This window comes from Marmota monax, unplaced genomic scaffold (genome assembly GCF_021218885.2).
Source record: "Marmota monax isolate L192 unplaced genomic scaffold, Marmota_monax_Labrador192_F-V1.1 WCK01_AAM20220418_F8-fsc00009, whole genome shotgun sequence".
NCBI classification, from domain to species: Eukaryota; Metazoa; Chordata; class Mammalia; order Rodentia; family Sciuridae; genus Marmota; species Marmota monax.
This window is the reverse complement of record NW_026694710.1, coordinates 16301145-16324105: the sequence shown is the minus strand read 5'-3', so window position 1 is coordinate 16324105 and position 22961 is coordinate 16301145. Positions and strand designations below refer to the sequence as shown.

Below are 22961 nucleotides of genomic sequence, written 5' to 3'. Positions count from 1 at the left end.
TCATAGTGTCCCAGAGATTTCGATTTGTTGTGTCTGTGTTCTCATTTACCAGTAAGAATTTTTTAATCTCTTCCTTGATGTCTTCTGCAACCCATTGTTCATTCAGTAGCATATTGTTAGTCTCCAGGTGTTGGAGTAATTTTTACTTTTTATTTTTTCATTGATTTACAATTTCATTCCATTATGATCTGATAAAATGCATGATAGTATCTCTAATTTTTTTGTATTTGCTTAGAGTAGTTTTATGGCATAGTATATTGTCTGTTTTAGAGAAGGATCCATGTGCTGCTGAGAAGAAAGTGTATGTACTTGAGGTAGGTTGAAATATTTTATATATGTCAGTTAAGTCTAAGTTATTGATTGTATTGTTGAGTTATATAGTTTCTTTATTCAACTTTTGTTTGGAAGATCTATCTAGTGGTGAGAGAGGTGTGTTAAAGTCACCCAAGGTTATTGTGTTGTGGTCAATTTGACTCTTGAACTTGAGAAGAATTTGTTTGATGAACATAGCTGCACAATTGTTTGGGGGCATATATATTTATAATTGTTATGTCTTATTGGTGTATGGTTCCCTTGAGCAGTATGTAATGTTTACCTTTATCCCTTTTGATTAACTTTGTCTTGAAGTCTACCTCATTTGATACAAGGATAGAAACCTCTGCCTGCTTCTGTAGTCCATGTGAGTGGTATGATTTTTCCCAATCTTTCACCTTCAATCTGTGTATGTCTTTTCCTGTCAGATGAGTCTCCTGGAGGCAGCATATTGTTGGGTCTTTTTTAAATTCAATCTGCTAGGCTATGTCTTTTGATTGGTGAGTTTAAGCCATTAACATTCGGGGTTATTCTTGAGACTTGGTTTGTATTCCCAGACATATTTGTTTATTTTTGTTATTTAACTTGACTTGATTTTCTTCTTTGATTAGTTTTTACTTTAGGTACTATCTCCCTCTGCTGATTTTCATTGTTGTTTTTTGTTTCCTCTTCATGGAATATTTTTCCAAGGATGTTTTGTAGTGTTGGTTTTCTAGCTATAAATTCGTTCAACTTTTGTTTACCATGGAAGGTTTTTTTCTTTTTTAAAGAATTTTAATATTTATTTTTTAGTTTTCGGCAGACATAACATCTTTGTTTTTTGTATGTGGTGCTGAGGATCGAACCAAGGCCGCACGCATGCCAGGTGAGCATGCTACCACTTGAGCCACATCCCCAGCCCCATGGAAGGTTTTTATTTCATCTTCAAATCTAAAGCTTAATTTTGCTGGATACAAGATTCTTGGTTGGCACCCATTTTCTTTCAGAGTGTGATATATGTTGTTCCAGGATCTTCTAGCTTTCAGGGTCTATGTTGAAAACATCTGCTGTTATCCTAATTGGTTTTCCCCTATATGTAATCTGATTCCTTTTTCTTGTGGCTTTTAAAATTCTCTCCTTATTCTGTTTGTTGGGTATTTTTATTATAAAGTTCCTTGATGTGGATCTGTTGTGATTTTGTATATTCGGCGTCCTTTAGGCTTCTTGAATTTAGATTTCCAATTCATTCTTCATGTTTGGAAATTTTTATGATATTATTTCATTAAATAGATTGTTCATTCCTTTGGTTTTGAACTCTATGTCTTCCTCTATCCCAATAACTCTTAAATTAGGTCTTTTTATGCTATCCCATCCCATATTTCTTGAATGTTCTGCTCATGGTTTCTTACCATCATCCTGTGTGGTCTGTGTTCTTTTCAAGATTATATATTTTGTCTTCGTTATCTGATGTCCTATCTTCCAGGTGGTCTACTCTGTTGGTGATGCTTTCATTTGAGTTTGTAATTTGGCTCATTTTTTTTTCATTTCAAGGATTTCTGTTTGTTTAGTTTTTTTTTTTAGAACCTCTATCTCCCTGTTGAGATAATCTTTTGCTTCCTGTATTTGTTTATGTAGCTCCTTGTTGAAGTGATCTTTCACTGCCTGTATTTGCTCTCTAATGTCTTCCTTGAGTTCACAGAACATTTTAACCATGTACATCCTACTCTGTAATTTCTTCTGCTGTGGCTGCCAATGATTCTAATGATGTAGTGTCTTCATTTGTTGGAGGCACTTTCTCCCCTTGTCTTTTCACATTGCTCCTGTGTCTTCCTTTCCAGCTCTGTGGGTCTGGGGTGTTATTGTTTTTACCCTATAGGTTTGTAGTGCTCTTGTAGGGCTCCAAGACCTCTTCTTTTTGGGGAAGGACAATGTTAACAGATCCCAATATCAACGATATACCACCTATGAACAATTTGTTGTTATTAAGACATTTATAGTTTAGTCTCAATGTACAGAAATATTGGATTCAATTATTATCTAAAATATAATTAGTAGTTTTGTAAAAAGGTTTACATTTTCTGATGGTGGACAATGAAACTGGGGTAGGGTGTATGATGATATGCTGAGGAGGTTGGATGTGAGGATATGGAGTTAATATATCTTAGGAACTGTGAAAGAGAAATCTAATAAAGAGGGTTAGTAGCAAGAGAATAGACAGGAAGTAATTTAGGGTATACAAGTACATGGAAAGACAGTAGAGTACATAAAACAAATACTTATATGTATTTAGAAAAAATACAGGATGTTAAAATAGTAAAATTTGGAGGGGGAAAGAAAAATAAAAGAAGAAAAAAGAAAAGAAAAAAAGGGCCTATACAACACTTCTATATTATATTATTCAGATGACTTAGTCCTCAAAATCCTATTTCATGCAATGTTCTTGGTTTCACATATGTTGGAGATGTGAGGGCTGGAGGATAGAGAGGTAGAAGAGAAAGAGAAAAAAAGAAATATACTCAAAGGAAGAAACCAGGGTTGTAGCTAGCTTTAGAGATCTGTATCTTTCCTGCTTCTCTTCTCATCCAATAGGTAGGGTTGTCTGTTGTAAGCTGGTGTCTCTGTCCTCAGGACGTAACCAGGGTGGGAAGACTGGCACCTGGAAGCAGGGAGTGGCACCCACCAGTCCCTGCAGGAAGATTGCACCTCAAAGGTCTCTTTTTGGGACCACTCATATGACTTGAGTGCCCGGTCCTATCTTCCTCTCTTGCCTGGAGATTTCCCAGTCCCTGGTCTCTCTGTTAGGCTCCAGACTTCAGCCCCGTCTCCCTCTCCCATAGCAGTTCCCAGTTGCAGGGCTTCTCACGCCAAGGCCTCAGCGGGCAGAGCCCTGGTCACACTGCACACCTGTCCGACTGGAAGCTGTTTTGTGTTGGGTAGTTACTGTGTTGAGTTACTGTGGCTAGGAAGAGGGGGGAGTTGTAAACCTGGTACCTGGCCAGATGGAGATCCAACTTGGGAGCTGCCCCCACCAAACATGGCAAGAAAGGTGAGCCAAGATGGCGGCGTTCTGCTTCCAGTTCCGGGGTATCTGGTGAGGTGGGGGGAGCCGGGCGATGGCATTGTGCTGGGGGTAGGTAGCTGCTGAGTGACCTGCATGGGAGCAGAGTGAAGTCCCAGAGTTCTGCAGACGTGCTGATAGGTGATTCTGCTAAGATGCCTGCGAGCCCTGTGTGGGCTAGAACTTGGGGCCTTGGGTTTGGGTAGCCAGGAGTCCCGAGTCCTACTCAAATGCTGAGGCTCGGGCCCTGCGTGGGGGTCATAGTGCTGGTGATTTCTGAGGAGAGAAGCTGTATAGGGTTCCTCTAACACTGTCAGAGTTGCAGTACTCTGATTAGGTAAGATCTGGATCACAGAGCGACACAGAATGCTGCCTCCCTCTGGCCCGCCATCTTCTCCCTCTTTTGAATGGTGTTCCTTTCAATAACATCAGACCTATATATATAGAAATAGTACTAATTAGAGGTAAATTAGATTATCCATCAATTTCTTTAGAAACAAGAGTCAATTTTGGATTTTGAAAAACTATCCTTGGACTACAGTTCTTTCTGAAGAATTGTAAAACCAGTTAAGGGAATTTGTACTTAGTCCTTATTCTAATGCTAATTAGATGCTAATAGAACTGGATCAGGAATTCTATATCCCCCTCCCCAAAATTAGATACATAATTATTATCTAATTAATGCTAATTCTAATTCTTAGTCCTTAGTCTAATGCTCATGAAGTAAGATTTTCATCCTGATGGGCACTTGCCCTTCACATGTCCTCTCCAGCCCATCATCTTCTCATAGAGCTTCCTCAAGAACATTTCCATCATGTGGACAGTTCAATAGATTTTATTTTCATGGAGCAGTAACCAAAAGCACAGTTCTGGAGGGAGAAATTCAGTAGGCTCTGCCATATGTGTCTGGGCTAAGTACTGATATGATGAGAAAATGAGAAATGACACCTCCCACAGCGCTCTTAGTGAGACTCCATGCGTGGCTCAACAGGCTTGCCTGTCCTTTGCTAAACAGAACTCAATAGTGCTTAATGGCAATCTGTAAGGGGGAAATCAGAAGTTGCAGAATGATAGGAAGGTTCATAGGTGAGATGTGCACAGTCCACACAAGATCCACAGCGGAAGCGTTCCACTCAGTGTAAGAGGAGTGCGGTTGGCCTGAGGGGGGCGCCCGGGTAGAGGATGATACTGTAGGAAAAATCCTGTATTAGCTTGAGTATACCTCATAAGGAAGTACTTCTGAGCATGAACAGTTCATTTCACTTTAAATTACTGTCACGGTGATTAGAGATTTAATAGAGGAGGACAGTCCCCCCCTGTCCCTAGAGATGGTGAAGGCTTGTTGCTGGCTGCACGGTCCTTCAACATCCTGTAAATCACCTCAAGTACTGCCCTGTTCAGGCCCATGACTTTTCTGGAGAGAAATCCTTGGAAGTCACAGCAGAACTGAAATGCTGAATGCTGTATGTACCTGGGTTAAACAACAATAGCACACAACACACAACAGCAAAAACCAACCTCTCTAGACACTACTCCCTCACTGGGCTTGTTTTTGTGAAGTTAGTCACATCCATCCCTGTCTCAGTTAATTATGCAATAACATTTACATGTCTGGAGGCAAATTTGCAGTTCTTGCTCAGACTTTTTTTCTGAAAATATGTTGTTATGCCCTGAAAACAGTGCCAAGATAATAATTATGTATCTAATTTTGGGGAGGGGGATATAGAATTCCTGATCCAGTTCTATTATGCATTAGCATGTAAGGATTAGTCTCTGCCACTATACCCATTCATGATACTAGGGAGAATTTTGTACTAAAATTTTAAATTCTATATTTTGACTATTCCTCTGAAAAATTTCTTTGTTCTTGCCTGTTAAAGATCCAGTTCTATTCGTCTGGCGTCAAGTATTCTAGTTTTACCACCAGAAATGCTGCCTCATGCATGCCTGAGCTCCCCTCTCAGGTCTGGTGTAGCAAGAATTTGCTAAGCACATGTTGGAGGCCAGCAGTCTGAGCAGTGGAGGCCAGGTGTGATCCTCCCTTCACTGAGCTAGTGTGGCCGGGTGGGGAGATCAAGGTGCTTGTCAGTTTCCAACTGTTTCCTGCAGGACCTTGAGATTATGGAAGACTGCTGGAGTCGTGATGGATTAGATGTGATGTTAAGGTGTGTTCTAAACTCTTTCCCTGGATGACTAGACCTAAATCTTTTGAAAGGTTGATCGTTATGCTATTAATTTTTTGCTGGGAGGGAAAGTTCTATAAGCCTTATGGTAATAGAGTTTGATTTGTTATAACTTTGAGAGCCAGATGTTGCTGAATCTAAGAGAAGAAACTTTGGTTCATGTGTTCTGGCTTACAACCCAAGGTAGGTTTTTTTTTTTTTTCTGTCATGTCTTTCATTTATTTGGGAAGTTTTTAATTAAAGGTCCATAGTGAGCCAGGGACTGTGCCAGGATTTGTCAAAGATTCCTGGATGAGGAAGACAGGTGCTGATCTTCAGGGGATTATAGTCTCATAGAAATAATGCTGACATTTATAAGTACACTAGCAGACACTCAGGGACAGGTGACTTAGAAGAACTAGAGTCAAAATGTTAGAGAAAGTTTCAGGGTGGAAGAGATTAATTTGGACTGAGGTAATAGAAAAAAACATTGGAGGAAGTATAGGCACAAAGAAGTGTAGTAGATAAGAGATGAGAAAGAAGAAAACCCAGGTGGAGGGCATTTGAGAGAATGAAAGTAGGTGTGGCTGCAACATTGAATGGGATTGGAGGGGTTAGTTGGAGGCATGGTTGAGGGACACCTGTGGGCAGGCCAACTTTCTGCTAGGTTGCTGAGTCCTTTAAAAGGCAGTGTTGTGTGCTCTTATGCAGAACAGAGGAGCCAGTGGCTATTTTCAAGCAAGGGATAGCATGAACAGACTGTGCCTGAGCATGGTGACCTCAGGGGCTGAGTGTCAGGTGCCCTGATGAGCAAAGAGGCTCGTGCCAGGGAAACCAGCTGGAGGCTATTACCTGGTGTAGGTGGGGAGGAAATTAGAGCCCAAACTGGTTGTGATAGCGATTCATTGCTGTGTCCAAAATACCTGACAAGAACAACCTAAAGGAGGACGAGTTCACTGTGGGCTATGGTTTCAGAGGTCTCAGTCCATGGTTGGGCCTGAAGTGAGGCAGAACATCATGGGAAGGGCAGGTAGAGGAAAGCTGTTCAGCTCACGGAGCTGGGAAGCAGAGAGAAGAAGGGGCTGAGAACAGATAAAGTCCAGTGCCACATTCCCAGTGACCTATTTCCTCCAGACACTTCCCACCTGCCTACAGTTACCACTCCATAGTCCCCTCAGCCATCAGTGGATGGATCTACTGATGAGGCCAGAGCTCCAACCATTGCCTAAAAGCCTCACCTCTGAATCTTTCTGCATCGAGACCACGTTTTCAACACACGTGCTTTTCAGGGAACATTCCAGATCCAAACCATAACACTAGTAAAGTCACTGGAGGAACCACAAGAAGGAAATCAGTGCTGAGCCTGTGGGATTTTATAACTAATTGTGGAGGGCGAAGGAAAGAGAGAAGTGGCTAAGGAAAGGGAGAGGAAGAGGGTAACTCTGCAGTTTTTAATCCCAGAGATTGGGTGGTGAAACCGAGGAGGAAGAACAGGTTGGCAGAGGTGGCAGGAGATGGAGTAATAATTTGGTGGCATATCAAGGTAGATATTTGGTGGCATGTCCAGAAAACAAGGAGGAGATGTGAGAGTGACAAATTGAAAGATTTTGCAGCCAGCTAGAGATTAAAAATGAACTTCTATCAAAAAGAGGAAGCCCAGCATAAAAGACCACAAATTTTGTGCTTCCATTTATGTGAAATGATCAAGATAAACAAATTTAAAAAGATAGAAATAATTTAGTGGTTTTAGGGTCTGAGAGTGAGGCCTGACTGCTGATAGATATGGAATTTGCTCTTGGGATGATGAAATCATACTAGAACAGAATAGTGATGGTAGTTGCTTTATGGACATACAAGAAATGAATGGATCAATTGTATACTTTAAAGGCTGTGAACATTGTGGTTTGTAAATTATAGCTCAATCAAAAGAGCAAAAGGTAAAAAGTGAGCTTTTTCACTGATAACAAAAGTTGCATTGGAAGACAAAACCAATCCACGTAACCAAGTGCCAAATGAGTTTGTTGATGTTCCCCTCTCTTCCTGCCTCCAGCTTATCTCCGTGCTCCATGGGAAATGTGGGGGGTGGCAGATGCACCCAGAATTGCTACCTTACACTGGTTCAGAATGCACATGGAGAAAGAGGCTGAATTTCCAGGTCTTATTGAATGGTTAGCTCCATTCAATAGAACAAAGTAATGTAATGGTCATCGTCTGCCAACCAGGCTGGAGGAGTGATCAAAGGGTGGAATGAAAAGAAAGGACGCCATTGTCTAGTGGACACCCCTTCATAGCTAGTAGGAATGAGGGACTAGAGCTACTCCCTAATAAGATCATCTTTAGACTGGACACTGAGTGAGAATAAATAAAGAGGGTTGGGGAGTTCACTCTGTGTACAACACTGTTTTCTCATTGTGGGCAAACAGCAAAATATCATAGACAAAGGAAAACCTTAAAGCCAAGGCAAGGTAAAGACAGACTACCTACAAACAGAAATCAGACTTGCAGTAGACTTCTTTATCAGCAAATACAAGCCAGAAGACTGTTAAGTACAATTGCAAAATATTAACCAAGAATATTAATGCAGCAGAACAATTATTCAAGAATGAGAGCAAATAAATACATTTTTAGAGATATAAAATTCCAAGCATTTACTGCAGAGATTTTCAATGTGGGACCTATTGAAGAGATGCTGTAACATGTAGAAGCACAATGTGCTGGGGAGCCTTGGAGTTTGAGGTACAATGGAGGGCAATTAATTTTTTAAATTATGTTGATAGATTTTATTAAGAGTGATGTTAAAAAAACGAGACAAAACCCCAATATTGTGTTTTTCATAAAGATAAAACTCAGGGGCGGGGAGGGGAGCTTGATGGATAAAGTGTGCTGAAATCCTTGTTGTGTCTCAGAGAGAGATCAAATACTCTGATCTTTAGAGTATTAGAATAATGTATAGCTAATTGTGTATGCTAAAATGTTTATTAAAACCATGAAGATAAAATCCAATGGTGAAACAAAAGTGAAATGTAAAAGTCTTTATCCGGGCAGGAGGCAAGAAAAGGAAAAATTATAGAAAAGCAAAGAAGAAGGTTTATAAACTCTAAACACAAAGTAAGACGCAGAAAGAATTCCCAACCTATCAGGCATTAGAGTATGTGTAAGTAGATTAAGTCTTCAAAAGAGAGAGGTTATTAGATGGATACAAAAACTAAACCTAGCCATATGCTACTGACAAAGGACATCACAAAACAAAATCACATGGAGAGGATCAAAACTAAGAGACAGGCAAGTATGCTCACTGGGTTAACAATACTAGATATAAAACAGACTTCAAGGATTAGAAAAAGAGGACGATTGTGTAAAGAACAGACCTCCAGCATGGGGTACAATACTAATCTGCTTGTAGTAGCATACCCTTGGAAAATGCAAAGTAAAAACAGACCATAATGTAAGGAAAGGTAGGTGGCCGATAAACAATTTTAGTGGGAGACTTAAACAGATATTTACAGAATAAGCTGGATACTAGTAACAATAGAGATTCAGGCAGCACAATTAAAAACACTAATTCTAATAGATAACATAGAACTCTGAGTTGAACAAATAGAGAATATTACATTTCTTTCTAGTACATGTGGGATATTTACATAAGGATCACATTAGGACATGAAAGAAATCTCAATAACTTTCAAAGGATCAGTGAAATAAATTCCATGTTCTTTAACCCAAAGGCGATTAAATTAGAAATCAATAATAAGATATTAAAAACAGTCCCCTCATGTTCTAAAAATAAGATTACACTTAGAGATAATTAATGAATTGTAGAGCAAAACCCCGTGAGAATTATAAAATAGTGGAAAGACGATTCAACAATAGTACTTCAACCCTGTTCTTAAGGGAAAATGATCGAATATGAATGGCTTAAGCATTTGGTTCAAAAAGCTGAAGTGAACAAAATAACAGCAATGGCAAAACAGACAGACCAAACCCCAGGCTGGAAAACGGAGAACTGTGAGAAGAAGAAAATGGGACATAAACAAATTCACTCACGCAGTAAGAAAAGGGAACAGAAAATAAATGCACCAAAATGATGACAATTTAAATATAACTGTTTGTTAAAACTAATTCTTTAGAGAAGCCCTTAGCAGGACTGATGAAGAACAAAAAGGTACAAAAGAATAAAAAAAAGAGTTCATGATTATGTATACAGTAGGGATTTAAAAACATCAGGAAGAATAGTATAATAATACATGTGCTACAAAAAGCAAATTTTAAAACTTATATAAAATAAATAAATTTCCAGAAAAATGTGTATATGCCAATTTGAATCGGGAAGCTATAGAGAACTTAAATCAAAGAATAATAATGAAAGAAGTTGAGACAGTAATTAAATCTCCCTCCATCCACTTATTAACACTAACCTCCATTATTTTCACCATGAAAGTGTCAAAGTCACCAGGCTTCTGGCCTAGACGGTTTTAAAAAGCAAGCTTTACCAGTCTTTTGATGAACAAAAGATCATCATCTGATAAAACTACTTCATGGAATTAAAATAGAGGGAAAGCTACTTGTTTTTGTGATATTATAGTCTTGATATTCAAACTAGACAAGATCAAAATAAAATTGTAGATCATTTCATTCATGAGTACCGATGTAGAGACTCAAGGTAACAGACAAGCAAGTGGAAGGATACACACACACACACACACACACACACTCATACTCTTGCATATATAATGTCAAGTGGCAATTAGTCCAACAATATTAAAGATAGCTCTACATTAGAAAATCTAATCATGTAATTTATCATATTAACAGGTTAAAAGGAAATATCAAATGATAGATGGAGAAAAAGATGATAAAAATGAATATACAAAATTCTACATTATATATTAAATAATATATGTTATTTATGAAAATGTAAAATAGTAATTCTTGCTATTAGAATATTATAAGATTATGGAGATCCTCAGCAACTTAGTAAGCCTGTCTCAAAATAAAAAATATAAAATAAGAAGGACTAAGAATCTAGCTTAGTGGCAAAACATCCCTGAATTCAATCCCTAAATTATAAGATATAAAATATTATGTATTAAAAGCTAGCCAACTGGAAATAAAAGGAAACTTACAAAATTGTTTATTAATATTAAGAATTTATAGCAAGTCTACTTAACAGTAACACTTTATGAGAATTCTGACTTCAGTAAAAAGAAGGCAAATTTTAATCATTTATGTTATCATCTTACTAAAAATCAAACCAAAGCAATAAATTAGAGATAAAGATTAGCATATGAAAGGAATAAGAGTTTTTTTTTTTTAAACTGGATTGAACCTAGATGCACTTAACCACTAAGCTATATCCTATCCCTTTTTAATTTTTTACTTTGAGACAGAGTCTTGCTAAGTGCTAAGGCTGGCCTCAAACTGGTGATCATCCTGCCTCAGCCTCCTGAGTTACTGGGATTACAGCTGAGTGCCACTGTGCCCCAAAAAGAAATGTTTTTAATTGCAGACAATGTAATTTTTTCTTTAGAAAAATTGAATAAAATCTCAAGACTAAAAGATATACTAGAGTTCAACAAATATCAGATACAAGTTCAAGGTAGAAACATTAGTTATCTTAAACACCAGAAATATCAAATGGAATATATGATAATTATAACATAGGATACAAAGGGGTAATAAAAGATATTTAATATCTTTATGAAGAAAATTACAAAGAAATTGACCAGTGCAACAAAAGAGGTCCAAGCAGTTGTGGAAACTTCATATGTGACACAGTAGTGTCTTACTCAGCTTTCCATCACTGTGACAAAATACCTGAGATAAACAATGTAAAAGGAGGAAAGGTTTATTTTGGCTTAGATTCCAGAGATGTCAGTTCATTGTTGCTTGACCCCCCTGCTTTTGGGCCATGGCAAAGCAATATGGCAGAAGCACATGGTAGAGGAAACCTGTTTACCTCATGGCAACCAGGAGGCAAAAATAGGGAGAAAGAAGATGCCAGGGTCCCAATATCTCATTCAAGGGCACACTACAGGCAACCTAGCTCCCTCTAACAAGGTCCAAACTTCATTTCCTAAAGTTTCTACCAGCTCCCAATACACCATCAGCTAGGGACTGAGATTTGAGGGACATTTAAGATCCAAACTATGACAAGTAGTATTATAAATTAGTGGCAAACAATATTTTTGGAAAAGCTATTTGGAAAAAATATATTTTGAAAATATAATTAAATTCAAAACCTACCACATACTATGATCCAGATGGTTAAAATAAAAATATGATAAACAAAATGTTGAAGTGTTCAGAAAAAATAATACAGGAAAATCTTATGACCTTGGGTTAGGAAAATATTTTATTAATAAAAAAACACTAACTATAAAGGAAAAGATGGAGTATATTAAAATTAAAAACTTTCAACATAAGATAGAATAAATTTAAAGGACAAGCATTAGAGTCGGTGAAGATGTTACAATGCATAGATACATTGGAAAGGTTTAGCATCCAGAAATTATAAAAACTTCTATCTTCTCTAATAAGATAATGGGTAAAGGAAATGAATAGAAAATCCACAGATGAGGAAATGTGATGGCCAACCATCTTAAGTAAAAGAGGTCAACCTTTCTAGTAATAAGGAATTGCAAACTAAAACAAAAATGAGACACCTTTCACAGCTATCAGATTGAAAAAGCAAAATCAGCTAGACAGCTCCAGTGTTTGAGTATTGATGTGGAGACTTGTAACTCTCTTACCATTGCCAACAGGATTTCAATCAATTTGGAGTTCAATCAACTTTTGTTTGTATCTGATGAATCATCAATTTAATCAATTTAGAGATCAATTTGTCATCATTTGACAAGTGTGCCTTATCTTAGTTTCTAGGGAATCTGACTCTGAGATGAGAAATTGCGATTTGCTGCGTGCTCTTGGGGGAGATGAGGAAGGGAACAGGAGGTAGGTCAGGGAAGGGCAGTAGGACGAGGAATGTGAAGTCTCCAGCATAGCTGCGCAGAACTCGATTTACCCTGATCCCAGCCAGAGCTCTGCCCTGGAAGGTGGAAGTTACTCCTACAGTTGTTCCTCTGGAAGCTGGGTGAGTTGGTCTCTCCTTCCTTCCTGCTGTTCATAAAGTAGTCAAAGGCAGATGAGACGGAGAGTAAGTGCTGGATATTTTAGACTCCACTGACATTCAGAGGAAAGCTTCAGATGTTCTATGTTAGATTTCACTTCTCACACCTGCTGTGGGGAGGAGGATCCAGGAAATGGTGAGAGATTTGGGAAGAACATCAACAGTGAATCTTAGACCTACACTATAATCTGGCAATTCCAAATCCCAGCACAATAACGAGAAATTCTTGCTCGTTGTGCCCTAAGAAACACATACTGGAAGATTCTCAGCAGTATTGTAGATGGTAGCAAAATACCAGAAGCAATCTGGATGAACAACAGGGTAAAAGTTAAATATAGTGAGCTACATAAAGATTGGGAATACTTCCTAACAGAATGAATGAATATGACCGTTTCTGCATAAATACAGTTCAAGAACACAAAATAGAGTAGTTGAGAACAGCTGGCAGAATGAGAAATACAGTATGACAGACATCATTTGTAAAAACGAGAAGACCTGAAAGTTTTATTTTTAATGGATGCATGCTTATGCAATAGTAGAATAAGACTTGCACAGGAGAGATCAACACAAAATTGAGTACTGATCACTGGCGCAGGGAGGGTAGGTGGTAATGTCTTTGTGCAAGTGTAAGAAGGAAGGTTTAACTGCATCTGAGATGTTTTGTTCTTTAAAAGTTCTGAAACCAGCATGGTGAAATTTGCTTAGGATTGGATAATGCGTATGGTGGTTGTTAAATGAGATTAGCTGGGTGTGAGGAAGTGGCTGAAAGAGGGTTTGAAAAGTGACAGCCACAGCATTGAATAAATAACATTACAATTATTTTTTAAATAAGGAAAGAAATTTCTTGGAAGACCCTGAAGATGTACTAGAAAAGGCTACTTGATGAGTTTGCTTAAAATATTTCTACAGCCTTTCTGTCTTCATCTGGAGAAAGTGCATACTCATTCTTTAAGATTTTCATCAGCTGCCGTCTTTAGAAGCACTTCCCTGCCATCCCCAGAATGCCCCCTCATGTGTGCTTATATAAAAGAACCTGCACAGGATAATTCACTGCTGTATTATTTCATAATTGCGTCTTATGCACTTGACTTTCACTTATGATGGTGGCTGTGTTTTATTTACTTTTGTATTTCTAGTGCCAAGCATGGTACCTGGCACTTATGGGCATTTAATAAACAATTTAATTTTAAATTCTATTTCTTTCATGAGACTGACCATAAATATTGATTGACTTTTAGATAAATGGATAAGTAAGCATCTAAATAGAAATATTTGTCAGATCTTTTGAGATCTTCAGTTTGGTGGTATGAGAGAAAGTGAAGGTATACAAGACTTTGAAGGCAAGAACCAGAATGGGAGGTGGGAAGAGGGAGGGAGGGAAGGAGGGAGGGAGGACATTCATGAACGTTGATTATTTGTAAATAATGTTTTTATTATTTTGATTATATTGTAAATAATATCTTTTATTATTTTTGTTGTTCATCTTTTACTGTATCTAGTGTAAAAATTTTATCATAGGTATGTGTATAGAAAAAAAATAGCACGTATAGGAGTTCGGTCCTCTCCGTAGCTTCAGGCATACCCTGGGCATCCTGGAACACATGTCAGTGGTTGGGGGATACTGTATATATTTCTCTTCTCTGACAACGTAGTTACCACAGAAAATTAGACATATCAAGTGTCCATTGAGAAATGGAACCCACTGACTACCTTTTATTATTGAACGGGTGACCGCTAACTTCTACCACGGGACAGTAGGGATGAATCCGGGGAGGCAACGCCTGGTGCACACAGGTATGATGATCACTGTTTTAAGATGACGAGACAAACTGTGTGCTCATGGTCATGCAACAAGGAAGCGAGGAAGCCAAAATTTAAACCCAGGGCTCTTTCTCTCCAAATGCATGTGGTTTATGACAATGTTGTTTTTCCAGGAAATAACCATCAATGTTTTTAGCTCCTTCCTTTAAAATTTTTAGCTACTCAGCTTGGAATACAAGGTAAAAGAATCCTTGAAGGGACATGCGGGACACCTCAGGCTTCATGAGGAGCAGTCCTCCTGGCACTAAGCTGCTGCCCGTCAGCTCACTCACCTGTCAAGCTCTGCTGTGCTGCACCCACAGCCTGTGAATTACAGTTCTCCTGGGCCTGCTGGATCCCAAGAAGTCACACCACTGGAGGTCTGAGAGGGAGACAGGCAGGACAGGGGAGGAGAGAGGGACATGTGCCTTACTGTTTGTGAGCGCCTCCTGTCAGCACTGCTGCCACCTTTGGCTTCTGTCTATGACTTCTTTCAGTAATTGCACAACCAGCCTCACTAGTACCCCTCAGAGGTTTAGCACCAGAGAGCCACCCCTTCCTCAGAGACTGAACTCCCCTCTCTCTCCTCTGAGAACCTGGGTCTCCTTAGAGGTCTAACCTCTGTTGGCTGGGCATCTTCCTATGAGGGCCTAGGTTCTTTCCTTTATCTTCCAGGTCTACAGTTGTTTTTGAGTTTCCTTTTGTCTTCTTTGATTCATTGGTTGTTCAAGAGATTGTTGTTTAATTTCCATGTATTTGTGATTTTCCGAGATTCCTCCTGTGTTTGATTTCCAGTTTGTGTGAGTCCATTTTCCATTGTTATAACAGGGTGGATACAAAAATAAATAAAGGAAAGAAGTTTACTTAGCTCATGGTTTTGGAGGCTAAAAGTCAGATTGGTCAAAGTATGGCCTCTGGTGAAGGCCCCCTTTGGTTGCATCCATCCTGACGACATGGCATCATGGCAGGAGAGCAAGGGAGAGATCAATGGAAAGACAGTTCTTTGAATATATTCTTTTGCTGTGTTCGACTTTCAGTTTAGGTGCTTAATTGGTGTTCACATATATGTGACAAGTTGCTTTTTCCAATTGCTGCTTTTTTCAAGATTCTCTCTTTTTCTTTGATGTTGACAATTTTATTTTAATGTGTCTCAGGATTATTGTTTGGTTGATCTTGGTTGGAGTCTTTTTGGCTTTATGAATCTGAATGTCCATACCCCTCCCAAGATTTGAGGGGTTTTCAGCCAGATTTCTTTAAATAAGTTTTCTCCCCTTTATCTTATCCTGCAACTCCCGTAGTCCATGTATTTGTGCAATTGATAGCTTCTTTATTCTTTCTTCACTATTTTTCATTCATTCTTTTTTCTGTTTGTTCCTTTAATTAGATAATTTAAAATGACCTCTCTATTGAATTTTCAGTTCTGTCATTATATTCCTAAGCTCCTGGACTTCTGGTTGGTTCTTTTTTTTAAATGTCTTCCCTATTATACTTCTCATTTTGTTAACATGTGGTTTTCTTAATTTTCTTTTATTTTTATCTGTATTATGTTGCATCTCATTGAACTTCTTTAAATTAATTATTTAAAACTTTTTCAGGCATTTCACAATCTCCCTTTGGAGAAAGTCATTGGTTATCTCTCTTTGGGGTCAGTTATTGGTGGTATTACACGATTCTTTGTTATCTATATTATCTAGTTTTGATGTTGTACATTTGAAGGAAGCAAATGCCTCTTTACCAACTGGTTTTGGCTAGTAAAGACCTCTTATTTCATAGACTCCTACTTGAATCTTGAAGCATCTACAAAAGCACATTTATTTGTTTATACATGACTGTGAAATTATCGCTTGTTTGTGACCATATGAGTGGGGCCTTCCTTTTTCATAATTTTGCTCCCAGGAAATATTTTAATAGTTCATTCAACTGTATTCAGCCCTCAATTAGATCTTGGGCTTAGAGTGGCCCAAGATCACATATGGAACAGTTATTTCCTGAAAGAGCTTCTTTTTCTCATGCTTCTCACTTTGTGAACATCAGTTACAGTGAGTGTGATGCTAATGTTGAATGCTAAACATTTCCCATTCAAAATGCCCCCAAGTGCAAGCCAACTTGGTTTGTAAATGAAAACGAACAAACATCCCCCCTTCCAAACCCCAACTATTTCAATACTGAAGGAAAATATGGCTGTACTAGATATGATAAAATATACAATAGTACATTGACTACAAAGTAGCAGCCTTCTTAGAGATTAAAAATAATCATCTAACTTTGGTCCTACAGTTTGACTAAGGTCTAACCCCTGAGTGGGTCCCATTAGCATTTTTTTTCACAAACCCTAAAATACTGACATTAATGCTCAGAGAGGGTTGTTCACTTAGGTCACGTAGGGCATATGGGCTGAGTTGGGATTTGAACTTGTTTCCGTTTCTTTCTCTTATCATATCTGTTTCCTCACCCAGATTATAGAGCAAAGGTTCTATAATATGTTCTATGTCGTCAGTGTCAGGGGAGAAACAACACACAGGGTTTTCTAGGTTCTGATTGCAGCAAGTTTCTGGAATGATCTAACATAGGAGACTAGTTGCTGGATTCACTGCATACAAAACTCTCAACTTTTATTTCTGCAAAACAATCAATTCTTTAGATGCCACAGTTTCCTTGATGGAATAGCTTCCTAAAGTATGTTTCTATTCCCTTTGGGGAGGACAGTGGATTCCCTGAAAATAAAATAGGCCTGCCACTTGAAATGACCCAGTGGCTTAGAACAGAAGTGTTTATTTCTGCAATTTGTTTTTCCCTTGTGTTCACTATGGTCATCTGGATTTAATATCCTGGGTGGTGGGAAATAAAAGGCCATGTGTATTTTTCCTTGAGATTTTCAAATTTGAATTTCCTGCTGTGAGTGTTCTTGCTGCTCGGTTTAAATTAGAGCAGGATGAACTTCTTGAACTGTCACCAACTTGGCCACAGGCTGACTCCAATGCCTCCTGCAGGGAAAGTTCCTTGAGGGGACAGCATGAAATGTCTCTGCAGGAGAGATTAAATGGTTTAATAATGTCCTATTAAGCCCACAGCTTCTAAACAATACTGAGCCTTTCAATAATACTTGTCACCCCAAAGCTCCTATTTAAGTGATTTTAATCTCAGATAAAAATTTTACTGTTAGGAGACTAGCTACATTATCACTTTTTAACTTTTTTAGAGTAAGAGATGATAAGCTTTTGTGAAATTCTCATAAGTCATGTTAGAATGGTTGCTTGTGGGGGTAGGAGAAGAAAGGGATAAGTTTTGAGAATAACAGGAATAAATAAGAATAAAATATATCTGTCATGAATCAACCAACAATGGCAATGTACCATGAATTTAGGATGTTTGATTATTTCAACTCTCTGAACACAAATTAAAAAAAAATAAACAAGTAGGAGAAAACAAAACAAGGTAACACCCCAGGTCTCACCATAACAGAACATCTCTGTGTTGTCTTTAATCCAATAAATAAACAAGGTTTCAAAAATAAATGCAAAATTTCATGGGGGGAATCAACAGAGATATTCCAAATAGATTTTAGCTTGATTTCAAGCCAGTGTGTTTTAAAGCTCTTTAGATGTTCCTTATTTCTACTTAGAGTGATTAGCTATATTAGAGTCTTCTTCAAAATACTCTTGATACTATTATCATAATTGTATGGATTAGATTAGGTGTCCCCCAAAAACTCATGTGTGAGATAGTGCAAGAATTTCAAGAAGTGAAATGATTAGATTATGAGAGTTACAGTCTATTCAGTGGATCGATCCACTGATTAATCTGGAATTAATCTAGATTAACTGGACGGTCACTGCGGATAAGGTGTGGCTGGGGGAAGTAGGTCACTGGGGGTGTGCCTTTGAGGCTTCTATGTTGTCTCTGATGGGTAGAGGTCTCTCTGTGCTTCCTGTTGCATGTCCTGACTACCTACCATTGCCTCACTTGGGCCCAGCGGTATGAAGTTGGTCAACGGTGGACTGAACCTCTGAAACCATGAGCTTTCCCCCCCTCTATCTACTTCTTTTCTGGGGGGGGGGTATAGAAATGTACCATTTTATTACAAAGTCTCACAAAAATGAAGATAGTGTCTTAGAAAGGAAGCTAGACTGCCAACCTTCACCTGTGGAACTGGGGGAAAGTCCGGGCAGTGGGAGTTTCTTGGCTCTCTTGAGGCCAGTGGGAAGGTAAGAAAACAACCAATGGCTGATGTTAGGAGTCTGAAAAGTACAGGGGGTCCCTGAAGACCCACCCATCCCTTCTAGAACACTTGGTAAGGGCACCTTTCCAAAGCTACTAAACAGACCCTTGTCATTTTAGGATTTTTCTTATGGTTACCTCCCTTCTACCCAGATCTGCACTGTAGATGGTTCAAAAGACTTAAGGAGGGATGGGGAACAAGGTAGGTGCTGGAAGTTTCCTCAACACAGCTGCCTTGGGATCAGGGCCCTGGTTCCTATCTAGTCCCTTGGACATTTATATTTAATATATTTTATATAAATACACAGAGAAATAGAAAATATAAAAATCTGAGGGATGGAGGAGAAAGGTGGGGAACTTGGCCAGAAGCCAAAGCTGGAGAAGTCTGCTCAGGCCAACTTGACCTCCTGTTTGACCCCTTTGGCTTCTGACTTCTCCTCCTTGGTTTTCTCCTCTTCTTCGACTTCTTTCTTCTCCTCTGGGTCTTTCTCTGTTTTGACTCCCTTGGCTTTTTTGAAGTTGGAAGAGTTTTTGCGGCCGCCCTCTCCTTCCTCATCCGAGTCAGAGAATTCGTCCTCACAGGCAATTCATTTGTCAGAGGAATGGATCAAGATATGCTTGTCAAGGTCTTCTTCATCCTCATCACCACTCTCCTCTGGGATGGCATCTTCCGGAATGGCCTGGATTTGGACTTCAGGTGCATGGGGCAGCATTCCCAGGTTCTCAAAGAGCCGCTGTTTTACTCATTTGTGTTCTGATTAATCATATTGGAAGGACGGATGTGAAGCTTGAAACCTGGTCCAAAGTACTCAGAGTAGTCATTGTATGGAAGCTCACTGGGGATCTCTGTGTCCAGAGCTACAGCTGTTTCATATGTCCAGAACCGGGCCACATTATGAATGGTGTAACCACCTCCTCCCGGCGACAGCCTAGGCAGGTTGAAGCTCTTAACAAATTCTACACACTTGGCATGCCCTTTGGTGGTCAGATTGAAGCAACCTAACTGATCCCCAGACAGGGAATCTGAGCCACATGGTAAGACCACCGCACTAGGCTGGAACATCTCCATTGCTTTGGACATGACCAGCTTGAAAATGGCCTCATAGGACTCGTCTTCAATCCCATCTCGGAGTGGGTAGTTAACAGCATAATACTTGCCTTTGCCAGCCCCAATATCCTGTAGGTCCCCAGTTCCTGGGAAGTACTCTCCATATTTATGAAAGGACACAGTCACGACTCGTCCTGTGGTATAGAAGGCCTCTTCCATGCCATCACCATGGTGAATATCAATGTCAATATACAGCACCCTCTGCTAATACTTCAGCAGTTTCAGGATGGCCAAGACGATATCATTGATGTAACAGAAGCCTGATGCCTCGGACTTCTTTGCATGGTGCAGGCCCCCAGCCCAATTCACAGCAATGTCTGTCTGCTGCTTATTAAGTTTTACGGCATTTGCGACAGAGCCACCAATAGACAACTGACAGAACTCAAACAGGCCATCGAATACTGGACAGTCCTCACCAACATTGAATCTCTGCATCTGCTTGCTGTACTCAGACATGTTATCTGGACGAATGGAGCTCAAGAATTTGATGTCGTCATCACTGTGTTACTTGGTCATGGCACTGGGCTGAAGATAGGAATTCTGGCAATAATGGCTAAAGAAAAAATTATGTAACATTACAGAAGGCACTAAAAGAAAACAATTTTCTTAACAATTTACATTAAATATAATGAAAAGGAAAGGTGAAAGTAAACAAACAGATCTGTTAACCTCCTTTTTTGTTCACATATTAAAACAATCCTCAACAGTTGTTTACCCAATTTAAATTAAACCATTTAAATCATGTGAATATAAAAAAATATATTTGGATCCATTTTATCATGAGCGCTCATCATATATGATATATGGACATACATACATTCAAACATATAACACAAAACACAAGTGTGCACACATAATATAATACATACAACACATAACCTAATAGTAAAGGCCTTATAACTTTTTACAGGTGAAATCTCCATTGCAATGTTTAAAAACTCTATAGTCAAAAAAATAGAACTGATCAGCAAAACATTAACCTAGATCTGTATGAGCTCAAAAAACAAAATAGAACTTCATGATATGGCAAAGGGCAATAATAAAATAGATATTGAAAAAAGCATCCTGGTTCTGTCGCAGATGTAAGAATAGCCAAACTGGAGTTTTGGATATCAGTTGTTGTGGATTTGAGCCAAATCATCTTCTTTTTGGTCTGTAGAAATCGCTTTAGTTAATCTTTCTGGAATCCAAATCAGCTGCTGTTCTCCCTGTGGAAACACACAAACAGGCCTCCGACTCCAGACAATCACTGGGTCAGGACCTTGGTTAATCTCTCTGGAATCCAAATCGGCTGCTGTTCTCCCTGTGGAAACACACAAACAGACCCCCGACTTCAGACAATTACTGGGTCAGGACCTTTCCATTGTCCTGTTAGAATATCCTTCCAAAGTACCTTGGGCTTATGCACATTTTTTGGACATATATGCCTTTCTGCAGCACTAAGTCCTAATGAATCCAAATTTAAAACGTTTAGAGTAAAAAGGGTTATTTTAAGTTTATCTTTGGGGAATATATACCCCTTCCCAATTCCTTCTTTTTGCTTTAATAAGTACATTTTAAAAGTTTGATAAGCTCTTTCAACTATGCCTTGTCCCTGTGGATTGTATGGGATTCCTGTTATAAGAGTAATGCCAAATGTTGAGCAAAATTGTTTAAAAGAGGTAGAAGTATAACCAGGGGCATTATCTGTTTTTAACTGTTTTGGAACACCCACAGTGGCAAAATTTTGTAAGCAAGGAGCTATAACATCTTTCGTTTTTTCTCCGGCATGAAGGGAGCCCATCAAAAATCCAGAAGAAGTATCAACTGTAACATGCAAATATTTTAATTTTCCAAATTCTGGCAAGTGTGTGACATCCATCTGCCAAATATGGTTAGGTATCAATCCTCTAGGATTGACTCCAAGATTAACTTGTGGTAAAAAGGTCACACAATTTTGACATTGTTTTATTATTTGTCTAGCTTGTTCCTTAGTTATTTTAAAACGCTTTTGTAAAGTATTAGCATTGACATGGAACCTTTTATGAAAATTTGTAGCTTCTTCTAGTGTAGAGAAAATATGTATGTCATGTGTAATTTTATCTGCTAAATCATTGCCCAAACTAAGGGCTCCAGGCAATCCCGTATGTGCCCTGATATGTCCTATAAAGAATGGATCTTTTCTGTCCCAGATTAGACTTTGTATAGTGGAAAGCAAAGAGAAAACAGTAGAAGAAGGGGAAATCCTACCAGCATCTTCAAGAGATACTATAGCATTAACTACATACTGACTATCAGAAAATAAATTAAATACAGAATCTTTAAACATCACAAAAGCTTGTAATACTGCATTAAGCTCTACCTTTTGAGCTGATTGTTTGGGTACTAAAAATGTGAAAGTTTGATCAGGTGTAACTATTGCTGCTGTACCATTATTTGACCCATCAGTGAATATATTTGGAGCATTCATGATAGGTGTTTTTCTTGTCATTTTTGGAAAAATTACAGGATGCGATGACCAAAAAGACAATAAAGGATTAGATGGTAAGTGGTTATCAAATGAAACATTAGATTTGCACATGATTATTGCCCAAGTATTTAACTCATTAGCTAACTCATCAATTTGATTCATAGTATATGGAGTAAGTGAGGGTGATAAATTTCCATTTTTTTGGTAGAGACCATAGTTGAGCAGCAAATTGTGTGTCATGTGGATTCGGTGAGGCTTCACTGGGTGGCCTTGTCCATAATAGTAATTTCCAACATCCCCGTCGTAGTAGTAACAGACTTTCCTCCTGGTGCCCTGAGCCTGCGCCATCTTGCTGCCTCCTGTCCCTCCCGTCAGACCTCTATCTACTTCTTGTTAGGCCTTTTGGTCACAGTGATACAAAGCTGATTAAAACAAAAGTTAAGTAATTTAAAAAAAAATATTTTTTATGATCACATGGAGGAAGGGAGGAAAGGGAGAGAGGAGAAGAAAAGAGGAGGAAGTGGGAGAGGAAGCAAGGAAGAGAGAATGGTGATATTGGATCTTTTGTACTATAAAAGGCACCATCCCACCCACGAGACTGGGGCCTAACAGCCTGATGGTCACTTAGGGGCCCCACCCTTGCTATTGTTACAGTGGCTACTAGATCTCAACATGAGTTTCAGAGGGGACCATGGCAGGTTTTATTCAACACTACTTAATTTTGTTGTTTAAATTGTTTCAGCTTTGGC

At 38.7% G+C, this 22961-nt stretch overlaps 1 pseudogene; it reads right to left on the bottom strand.

Moving 5' to 3' along the window:
- Nucleotides 1-18615: 18615 nt before the first annotated feature.
- LOC124078781 (histone deacetylase 1-like) lies at nucleotides 18616-22579 on the bottom strand (annotated as a pseudogene).
- Between the last annotated feature and the right edge of the window lie 382 nt (nucleotides 22580-22961).